Below are 11,081 nucleotides of genomic sequence, written 5' to 3'. Positions count from 1 at the left end.
AAACCTCTAGCATTCCCTAGTTGGTGCCATTTCATAGCTCCCACAAGAATTTGGAATGGGATAAACTTCAAATTGTTCTGGGTAAATCTGGCCTTAACATGTTCCGTTCATAGTTTTGGGACCACTAAACAGATCGATTAAGAGTTGGAATTTCTAAGAGTCATTTCTCATCCTATTTGTGAGAAATGGAGAGTTGCTTCCATTATACATTTCTCCAGGGATGTAAAATTAGGCAACTTGAAAAAAGTCTCTTCATTTATTTCACCATAATTTACTTTTAAACACATAGGGAGTTCTCCTCAAAGAATTAAATAAAGAACACTTCCAGTTTTTAGCTGGAGCTCGAACCTCACTGATCCCGGCCCACAGCTCCCTGCTCCCAAACCCCGTGGGAGAGAGAGCTCACCGCCCGGACAGGTGGGCACTCCTGAGACTGCAGGGTGGGAGAGACCACCAACACTGCCCACCCCTGCCCACATCCCTGGCCCAAGAGGAAACTGTATACGGCTTCTGGGAAGTGGAAGAAGAGAGAGCTAAATCTTCAGAGGGGCAGATATGCCTGGGAAGCCAGAAGAGACTACATTCTGCCCACATTTCTGACTCCAGAGGAAAACACCTAACACCATCTGGGACCTCGATGCACGGGGCCCCGAGAAATGGTGGCACAGGCCCTCCTGGTTGCCGCCTTCACAGAGAGCTCAAAAGCCGCTCCCCATGAGCATCTTCAGCTGCAGGACCAGAGGTAAGACAAACTTTTCTACTCCAACCAACCTGCCTGGTCGACTCAGGACACAAACCCACAGGAGCAGCTGAAGACAAGGAAAGAGGAAGGACTACGAGCCTGAAAGCAGAACACTCTGTCCCCATAACTGGCTGAAAGAGAACAAGTCTACAGCACTCCTGACATACAGGCCTAGAGGACGGTCAAGCCACTGTCAGAAATAGCAGAACAAGGTAACACCAGAGACAACCTGATGTCAAGAGGCAAGCACAGGAACCCAAGCAACAGAAACCAAGACTACATGGCATCAACAGAGCCTAATTCTCCCACCAAAACAAACACGGAATATCCAAACCCACCAGAAAAGCAAGATCTTGATTTTAAATACCATTTGATCATGATGATGGAGGACTTAAAGAAAGACATAAAGAACTCCCTTAGAGAAACACAGGAAAACACAAATAAACCAGTAGAAGCCTATAGAGAGGAATCACAAAAATCCCAGAAAGAATTCCAGGAAAACATAATCAAAGAGGTAAAGGAATTAAAACTGGACATAGAAGCAATAAAGAAAGCACAAAGGGAGACAACCCTGAATATAGAAAACCAAAGGAAGAGACAAGGAGCCATAGATACAAGCATCACCACAGAATACAAGAGATAGAAGATAGAATCTCAGGAGCAGAAGATTCCATAGAAATCATCAACACACCTGTCAAAGATAAGGTAAAATGGAAAAAGCATACAAAACATTCAGGAAACCCAGGACAAAAGGAGAAGATCAAACCTAAGGATAATAGGTATAGAAGAGAGTGAAGACTCCCAGCTCAAAGGACCAGTAAACATGTTCAACAAAATCATAGAGGAAAACTTCCCTAACCTAAAGAAAGAGATACCCATAAGCATACAAGAAGACTACAGAACTCCAAATAGATTGGACCAGAAAAGAAACTCCTCCTGTCACATAATAGTCAAAACACCAAATGCACAAAACAAAGAAAGAATATTAAAAGCAGTAGGGGAAAAAGGTCAAGTAACATATAAAGGCAGACCTACCAGAATCACACCAGACTTCTCAGTAGAGACTATGAAAGCCAGAAGATCCTGGACAGATGTCATATAGACCCTAAGAGAACACAAATGCCAGCCAAGGTTACTGTATCCTGCAAACCTCTCAATTAACATAGATGGAGAAACCAAGATATTCCATGACAAAACCAAATTTACACAATATCCCTCTACAAATCCAGTGCTACAAAGGATAATAAATGGTAAAGCCCAACCTAAGGAGGCAAGCTACACCCTAGAAAAAGCAAGAAACTAATCGTCTTGGCAACAAAAAAGAGAAGACAAGCACACAAACATAATCTCACCTCCAAATACGAATACAAAAGGAAGCAATAATCACTATTCCTTAATATCTCTCAACATCAATGGTCTCAACTGCCCAATGAAAATACATAGATTAACAAACTGGATAGCAATGAAGACCCTGCATTCTGCTGCCTACAGGAAACACACCTCAGAGACAAAGACAGACACTACCTCAGAGTGAAAGGCTGGAAAACAACTTTACAAGCAAATGGTCTGAAGAAGCAAGCTGTAGTTGCCATTCTAATATCGAATAAAATCAATTTTCAACCAAAAGTCAACAAAAAAGAAAAGGAAGGACACTTCATATTCAACAAAGGAAAAATCCACCAAGATAAACTCACAATCCTAAATATCTATGCTCAAATACAGGGGCACCTATGTACATAAAAGAAACCTTACTAAAGCTCAAAGCACACATTGCACCTCACACAATAATAGTGGGAGATTTCAACACCCCACTCTCATCAATGGACAGATCATGGAAACAGAAATTAAACAGATACATAGACAGACTAAGAGAAGTCATGAACCAAATGGACTTAACATATATTTATAGAACATTCTATCCTAAAGCAAAAGGATATACATTCTTCTCAGCACCTCATGGTACTTTCTCCAAAATTGACCATATTATTGGTCATAAAACAGGCCTCAATAGGTACAGAAAAATAGAAATAAACCCATGCGTCCTATCAGACTACCACGGGCTAAAGCTGGACTTCAACAACAATAAGGGAAGAATGCCCACAAATATATGGAAGTTGGACAAGGCTCCACACAATGATAACCTGGTCAAGGAAGAAATAAAGAAAGAAATTAAAGACTTCATAGAATTTAATGAAAATGAAGATACAACATACCCAAACTTATGGGACACAATGAAAGCTGTGTTAAGAAGAAAACTCATAGGTCTCAGTGCCTACAGAAAGAACAAGGAGAGAGCATATATCAGCAGCTTGACAGCACACTTAAAAGCTCTAGACCAAAAGGAGCAAATACACTCAGGAGGAGTAGAAGGCAGGAAATAATCAAACTCAGAGCTGAAATCAACCAAGTAGAAACAAAAAGGACCATACAAAAAATCAACAAAACCAAAAGTTGGTTCTTTGAGAAAATCAGCAAGACAGATAAATCCTTAGCCACACTAACGAGAGGACACAGAGAGTGTGTCCAAATTAACAAAATCAGAAATGAAAAGGGAGACAACTACAGAATCAGAGGAAATTCAAAAATCATCAGAACCTACTACAAAAGCCCATATTCAACAAAACTTGAAATCTGCAGGAAATGGACAATTTTCTAGACAGTTACCAGGTACCAAAGTTAAATTAGGAACAGATAAACAATTTAAACAACCCCATAACTCCTAACGAAATAGAAGCAGTCATCAAAGGTCTCCCAACCAAAAAGAGCCCAGGTCCAGACGGGTTTAGTACAGAATTCTATCAGACCTTCATAGAAGACCTCATACCAATACTATCCAAACTATTTCACAAAATTGAAACAGATGGAGCGCTACCGAATTCCTTCTATGAAGCCACAATTACTCCTGTACCTAAACCACACAAAGACCCAACAAAGAAAGAGAACTTTAGACCAATTTCCCTTATGAAAATCGACGCAGAAATACTCAATAAAATTCTGGCAAACTGAATCCAAGAGCACATCAAAACAATCATCCACCATGATCAAGTAGGCTTCATCCCAGGCATGCAGGGATGGTTTAATATATGGAAAACCACCAACGTAATCCACTATATAAACAAACTGAAAGAGAAAACCACATGATCATTTCATTAGATGCTGAGAAAGCATTTGACAAAATTCAACACCCCTTCATGATAAAAGTCCTGGAAAGAATAGGAGTTCAAGGCCCATACCTAAACATAGTAAATGCCATACACAGCAAACCAGTAGCTAACATTAAACTAAATGGAGAGAAACTTGAAGCAATCCCACTAAAATCAGGGACTAGACAAGTCTGCCCACTCTCTCCCTACTTATTCAATATAGTTCTCAACCTCCTAGCCAGAGCAAACATACAGCAAAAGGAGATCAAAGGGATACAGATTGGAAAGGAACAAGTCAAAATATCACTATTGGCAGATGATATGATAGTATATTTAAGTGATCCCAAAAGTTCCACCAGAGAACTACTAAACCTGATAAACACCTTCAGCAAAGTGGCTGGGTATAAAATTAACTGAAATAAATCAGTAGCCTTTCTCTACACAGCAGAGAAACAAGTTGAGAAAGAAATTAGGGAAACGAAACCTTTCATAATAGTCCCAAATAATATAAAGTACCTCGGTGTGACTTTAACCAAGCAAGTGAAAGATCTCTATGTTAAGAACTTCAAGACTCTGAAGAAAGAAATTGAAGATCTCAGAAGATGGAAAGATCTCCCATGCTCATGGATTAGCAAAACTCATATAGTAAAAATGGCCATTTTACCAAAAGCGATCTACAGATTCAATGCAATCCCCATCAAAATACCAATCCATTTCTTCAGAGTTAGACAGAACAATTTGCAAATTCATCTGGAATAACAAAAAACCCAGGATAGCTTAAACTATCCTCAACAATGAAAGGACGTCTGGGGAAATCACTATCCCTGAACTCAAGCAGTATTACAGAGCAATAGTGATAAAAACTGCATGGTATTGGTACAGAGACAGGCAGATAGACCAGTGGAATAGAATTGAAGACCCAGAAATGAACCCACACACCTATGGTCACTTGATTTTTGACAAAGGAGCCAAAACCATCCAATGGAATAAAGATAGCATTTTCAGCAAATGGTGCTGCTTCAACTGGAGGTCAGCATGTAGAAGAATGCAGATCGATCCATGCTTATCACCCTGTACAAAGCTTAAGTCCAAGTGGATCAAGGACCTTAGCATCAAACCAGATACACTCAAACTAATAGAAGAAAAAATGGGGAAGCATCTCGAACACATGGGCACTGGAGAGAATTTCCCAAACAATACACCAATGGCATATGCTCTAAGATCAAGAATTGACAAATGGAATCTCATAAAACTGCAAAGCTTCTATAAGGCAAAGGACACTGTTGTTAGGACAAAACGACAACCAACAGATTGGGAAAAGATCTTTACCAATGCTGCAACTGATAGAGGGCTTATATCCAAAATATACAAAGAACTCATGAAGTTAGACTGCAGGGAGATAAACAACCCTATTAAAAATGGGGTTCAGGTCTAAACAAAGAATTCACAGCTGAGGAATGCCGAATGGCTGAGAAACACCTAGAGAAATGTTCAACATCTTTAGTCATAAGGGAAATGCAAATCAAAACAACCCTGAGATTTCACCTCACACCAGTGAGAATGGCTAAGGTCAAAAACTCAGGTGACAGCAAATGCTGGCGAGGATGCAGAGAAAGAGGAACACTCCTCCATTGTTGGTGGGATTGCAGACTGGTACAACCATTCTGGAAATCAGTCTGGAGGTTCCTCAGAATATTGGACATTGAAATGCCTGAGGACCCAGCTATACCTCTCTTGGGCATACACCCAAAAGATGTCCCAACATATAAAAAGACACGTGCTCCACTATGTTCATAGCAGCCTTAGTTATAATAGCCAGAAGCTGGAAAGAACCCAGAAGAGCTCTTCAACAGAGGAATGGATATAGAAAATGTCGTACATCTACACAATGGAATGCTACTCAGCTATCAAAAACAATGAATTTATGAACAATGACTTTTCATAGGCAAATGGATGTTACTGGAAAATATCATCCTGAGTGAGGTAACCCAATTACAGACAAACACACATGGTATGCACTCATTGATAAGTGTCTATTAGCCCAAATGCTTGAATTACCCTAGATGCACAGAACACATGAAACTCAAGAAGGATGACCAAAATGTGAATGCTTCACTCCTTCTTTAAAAGGGGAACAAGAATACCCTTGGGAGGGAATAGGGAGGCAAAGATTAAAATAGAGGCAGAAGGAACACCCATTCAGAGCCTGCCCCACATGTGTCCCATACATATATAGCCACCATAAGATGGATGAAGCAAAGAGTGCAGGCCGACAGGAATTGCATGTAGATCTCTCCTAAGAGACACAGCCAGAATACAGCAAATACAGAGGCGAATGCCATCATTAAACCACTGAACTGAGAACGGGACCCCCGTTGAAGGAATCTTATAAAGGACTGAAAGAGCTTGTAGGGGCTTGAGACCCCATATGAACAACAATGCCAAGCAACCAGAGCTTCTAGGGTCTAAGGCACTCCCAAAGTCTATACATGGACTCACCCTGGGTTCCAACCTGATAAGTAGCAATGAATAACCTAGTAAGAGCACCAGTGGAAGGGAAGCCCTTGGTCCTGCCAAGACTGACCCCCAGTGAATGTGATTGTTGGGGGGAGGGTGGTAATGGGCGGAGGATGGGGAGGTGAACACTCATATAGAAGGGGAGGGGGAGGGGCTAGGGGGATGTTGGCCTGGAAACCGGGAAAGTGAATATGAATTGACATGTAAATAAGAAATACCCAAGTTAAAAAGGATGAAAAAAAAGAATTAAATATAAACACTCTAGGGAAAATGGAACCATCCAGTAGAAGAGCTTCTTAATTCACAAAAACGTCTGTATTACCACAGTTGACTGCCTTAATGAAGTTGAAGCAAAACTAATAGTATCGGTTCCATAAATCAGTTCCACTCACTGTCAGCCAAGGCCTGCCCAAGATATATACAGTGTTTGTCAGTGAGACCATGTCACTAAGCACAAAAACTCTTAGCCACTGTAGCATGGTATAAAGTTAGGTATTGGATAAAAAGTTATGCTGGTTGCAGGCCAAAAGGACTTTACTGCTGAGAGTGGTTTGGTGGGCCATACCTTTGAGAGTTAAGATACAGCAGTGGGCTTTAGGTCTGCTTTCTACATAGTACTTTAAGTAACTCCATTTATTTTCTTATGTGGATTTTGGATAAGAATTTCAAAGATATCTTGCTTTAATTCTAGGACAGGACACTCTGTTATTTTTTTCCAAAGTCTCAGAGCATCAATTGGAAAAAAAGTGAATCTGAAAAACATCCAGGTAGCACTGTTATTTGGGTATCAGACATTTCTGTATTCACTCAAAGTTTGTTCATAATACTTTTGGCTATCTGTTTCATACTGAAGTTCTCCCCAACCTGTTTTTTCATCCTGAGGAACAAAGTCTTGCTGATGTAATCCTGGGTTTTACATAACACCTGCATCAATTTAAAAGAGAACATATTTTCTTTAATATAGAAATTAATTGAAATTAAGAAAGTTCATTTTTGAGTCCACTTGATATGTCTTCCTTTTCTTCTTTTTTATTTTTGTTCTTGTTTATTTCTTTCCTTCTTTCTTTCCTTATTTATGTTGATGATGAAATCCAAAAACTATAAATGCTAAACTTCTACTCTTCCACAAAGCTTTATATCTCCCCCAGTTCCTCTGCTCTGACATTTGTGATATAGACTTAAATGCGGAAAAGAAAAACCTCTTTTAAGATTTTCTGAAGGTACATTCTTTCTTTAGGGCATAAATAATTATTGGAATCCAAGCCATATTTATATTTTACTTCTCATTTAAAGTTGGATATCAAAAGCTACAGAAATTCTCCATTTTACGTAGAGTTAAAACCACAGATTATTCAGGAGTTATCTGAAGGTTGGTTATACAGTTTACAAATTTGATTACTTGTAGCCATCTAGTGTGTACTTAATATTCATACAAATGATTGTTCTCTGAATAAATACACAGAACTGAGCTAAGAGTCTTTTAGAGTTAGTATATTATAAATTCATTTAGAATTAGTACTAGATTGGTGAGATAATAAAAGCTCACAATAAATTGTTTCATTCTATGAGAATCTTGGGAAATTATCTCTTCTGTCCTGTGAAGGTAATACTTTTTAAAAAACTTTTTATTGGTTCTTTGTGAGTTTCACATCATGCACCCCAATCCCACTCATCTCCATCTCCCCTTGTACCTTTTCAACTCCCACAGTGGAAATGTCTCATTGAGGAAGGTGTAGTGTGTTCCACATTATACCATTTTAACTATCCTTCTTTGCTTATAAACGTTCATTGCAATGACTTGTTGGTCTAGTGTGAAGCCAATGACTTCCTTCTGATACTCTATTGATACTGGAACCTCACTGGGACACCTCTCAGATGTCTTGCTGTTGTACTGTGTGATGAAGATCCTATATATTTGGATCTGATGGACTGAGTGGACTCTTCAAGTACTCCAGTAGTTCATTGGCGCAGTAGATGTTGGGATAGGGCAGTTCAAAATTCTCAACCTGGACCTGAGAGGTATTTTAGCTGGTCAGCCCACCAGCTCTCATGCCAATTGGGACCAGCTCGACCCTATTGCCCAGGCAAGTTACAGGCCTGCCCTTCTCAGTTCTGCTGCAGGTGAGGGGGCGAAACAGCTCTATTGCTCTCATGACCCTATTGGAGTCAGCTCTTCCACACTGGTAGTGAGGGCAAAAGGAAAAGGAGGGAATTGATTGCTCCCTTGCTGATGCTACTGTACAGCAAACAAGAGGCAGGGCCAACTTTCCTGCTTTCATGATCCCATGGGGCCAGTCGGCAGTCTGTAGCAGATAGTGAGGGGTAATGCGTGTATCTCTCCTTCATTCATGCCACCTCATGTGAGAATAGTGATAGGTAAGATCTTCCACACTTGTATCCTTGGAGCCAACTCACCTGCAACTTTGGCAACGTGCAAGGTAGTTCTCTCAATTACTGTCACTGGCTAGGGGCAGGGTCAGCTCTCCTGGTCTCATGTGTCTAGAGCCAGCACTCCCATAATGCTTAGGTGATGGGTAGGGCCAGTTCTGATAATCCCTCAGATATCAACATGTCCTTGGGTGCCAATCAAGACCAGGGACATCTGCCTGGTCTTTGGTAGTAACAGACCCCTGCTGCTGCAGGGCCATAGACCCAGTTGTGGTCCCAGGAGACATCACTGGCTACTCACATTAGGTTGTTCCTCACTACCCTTGAGTCTTCAGTTCTGCCTCTCTTCATTGTGCCCACATCCTTTTGTTTCTCTTTCCCTTCCATTTCCCACCATTTATTTGTTCCTCTTAGTGGTGCCCAGGGTCTCTGAGTGTCTGGGATCATCACAGGAGTGGTTTCAGAAGTGCAATGCTTCATTTGTGTATTATGGCATCAGGTAGGCGTCATCTAGGGCATGGTCTGCCATCAACCTCCTTCCCAGGCCTGTGTGGTAGCAAACTGGTGATCATCTTAGGCTATCTCCCTGTCCATGTCCCATAGGGCTGGTCTGGTGGTGGTCTTAGGTTTGCTGATCATCTAGCCCACCCAAGAATTGCCCCTTGCAAGGGTCATCTGTCTTGGACTCACTTCTGCCCAGGGCCCGTGATTTCAGGTGAGAGGTTCTACTGGTCTCTGTCTTGCTCCCTATCATGCCAGACTGGTGGTTATTTCAGACTAGCCCCTTGTTCAGGCTCCCTGGTTCCAAACCTGTGGTTGTCTCAGGCTTGCTTTTTTCAGGGAATGTTAGGCTACTAAGCATAGACATAGCCTCTCTCCTCTCTGCCATCTACTGATGCTTGTGTGACAAAGCAGACACACATGTAATGCTGTTAGTGGCAGTTGAAGCTAATATTTTTGAAAATTCACCAGATAGAATTATATATAAACATTAATATTTTTATACTACATTTTCTTAATTTTTAAAAATTCGGGTCATCAGTCTTTATCCCCCTCCCTTCCACCCTCTAACTGTTCCACACTCCATATGTCCTCTCCACCCTATCTCTAATAGGATGTCCCTGCTGCCCACCCCCACCCCAACAGACCTCCCCACTCCCTGGGGCCTGAAGTCTCTTGAGGGTTACGTGCATCTTCTTTCACTGAGTCAAGACCATTCAGTCCTCTGCTGTATATGTGTTGGGGTCTCTCATATCAACTGGTGTGTGCAGCCTGGTTGGTGATCCAGTGTCTGAGAGTTCTCGGGGTCCAGGTTAATTGAGACTGCTGGTCTTCCTATAGGGTTCCCCTCCTCCCCAGCTTCTTCCAGCTTTTCTCTAATTCAACCCCAGAGGTCACCAGCATCTATTGGTTGTGTGCAAATATCTGTATCTGACTCTTTCAGCTGCTTGTTGGGTCTTGCAGAGGGCAGTCATGCTAGGCTCCTGTTTGTAAAAACACCATAGTATCAGTAATAGTGTCAGACCTTGGAGTCTTCCCTTGAACTGTATCCCAATTTGGACTTGTCTCTGGACCTCATTTTCCTCAAGCTCTTCTCCCTTTTTGTCCCTGCAGTTCTCCTAGACAGTAACAATTCTGGGTCAGAGTTCATGACTGTGGGATGGCAATGTCATCCCTCCACTTGATGCCCTGTCTTTTTCTTTTGGAGGGGGACTCTACAAGTTCCCTCTCCCCTTTGTAGAGGCCTTCATCCAAAGTCCCTTTGAGTCCTGAGAGTCTCTCCCTCCAAGGTCCATAGTACATTCTAGAGGGTCCTCCCAACTCCTATTTCTGAGGTTGCCTGTTTCCATTCATTCTCCTGGCCCTCAGGGCTTCAGTCCTGTTTTCCACCCCAAAATATTTGATGATGTTCCCCTCTTCTCCTCCCTGTCCCCTTCCCCACCCAGGTCCCTCCTTCTCTATCCCCCCTCCCTTCTGTGATTGCTTTCTTCTCCTTCCCAAGTGGGATTGAGGTGTCCTCATTTGGGCCCTTCAGCTTGTTATCCTTCTTAAGTTTTGTGGATTGTATCCTGGGTATTCTGTACTTTTTGGTTCTTTTCAAGTCCTTTTGTATTGACAATGGAAAAATATTGTTGAATATGACAGTTCTAGTCTTATTTCCATGATTTTAAGTCACCAGGCAAAGTATTTCGTGGTCATTGACAGTGCTGAATTTGTGTTTTTATGTTAGTATAGATGCAAATTCCTAGCTTGCAATGGTCGCAAGTGATGTCTGTTTTTCCATTACCAGT

The 11,081-nt window shown here is 41.5% G+C and overlaps 1 pseudogene; it reads right to left on the bottom strand.

Moving 5' to 3' along the window:
- Positions 1 to 9,632: 9,632 nt before the first annotated feature.
- On the bottom strand, positions 9,633 to 9,733 carry LOC120099504 (small nucleolar RNA SNORA17; annotated as a pseudogene).
- Between the last annotated feature and the right edge of the window lie 1,348 nt (positions 9,734 to 11,081).

This window comes from Rattus norvegicus, chromosome X, assembly GCF_021556685.1.
Source record: "Rattus norvegicus strain SHRSP/BbbUtx chromosome X, alternate assembly SHRSP_T2T, whole genome shotgun sequence".
Classification (NCBI taxonomy): Eukaryota; Metazoa; Chordata; class Mammalia; order Rodentia; family Muridae; genus Rattus; species Rattus norvegicus.
The sequence above is the reverse complement of the archived record's forward strand: the minus strand, read 5'-3'. Positions and strand labels throughout refer to the sequence as shown.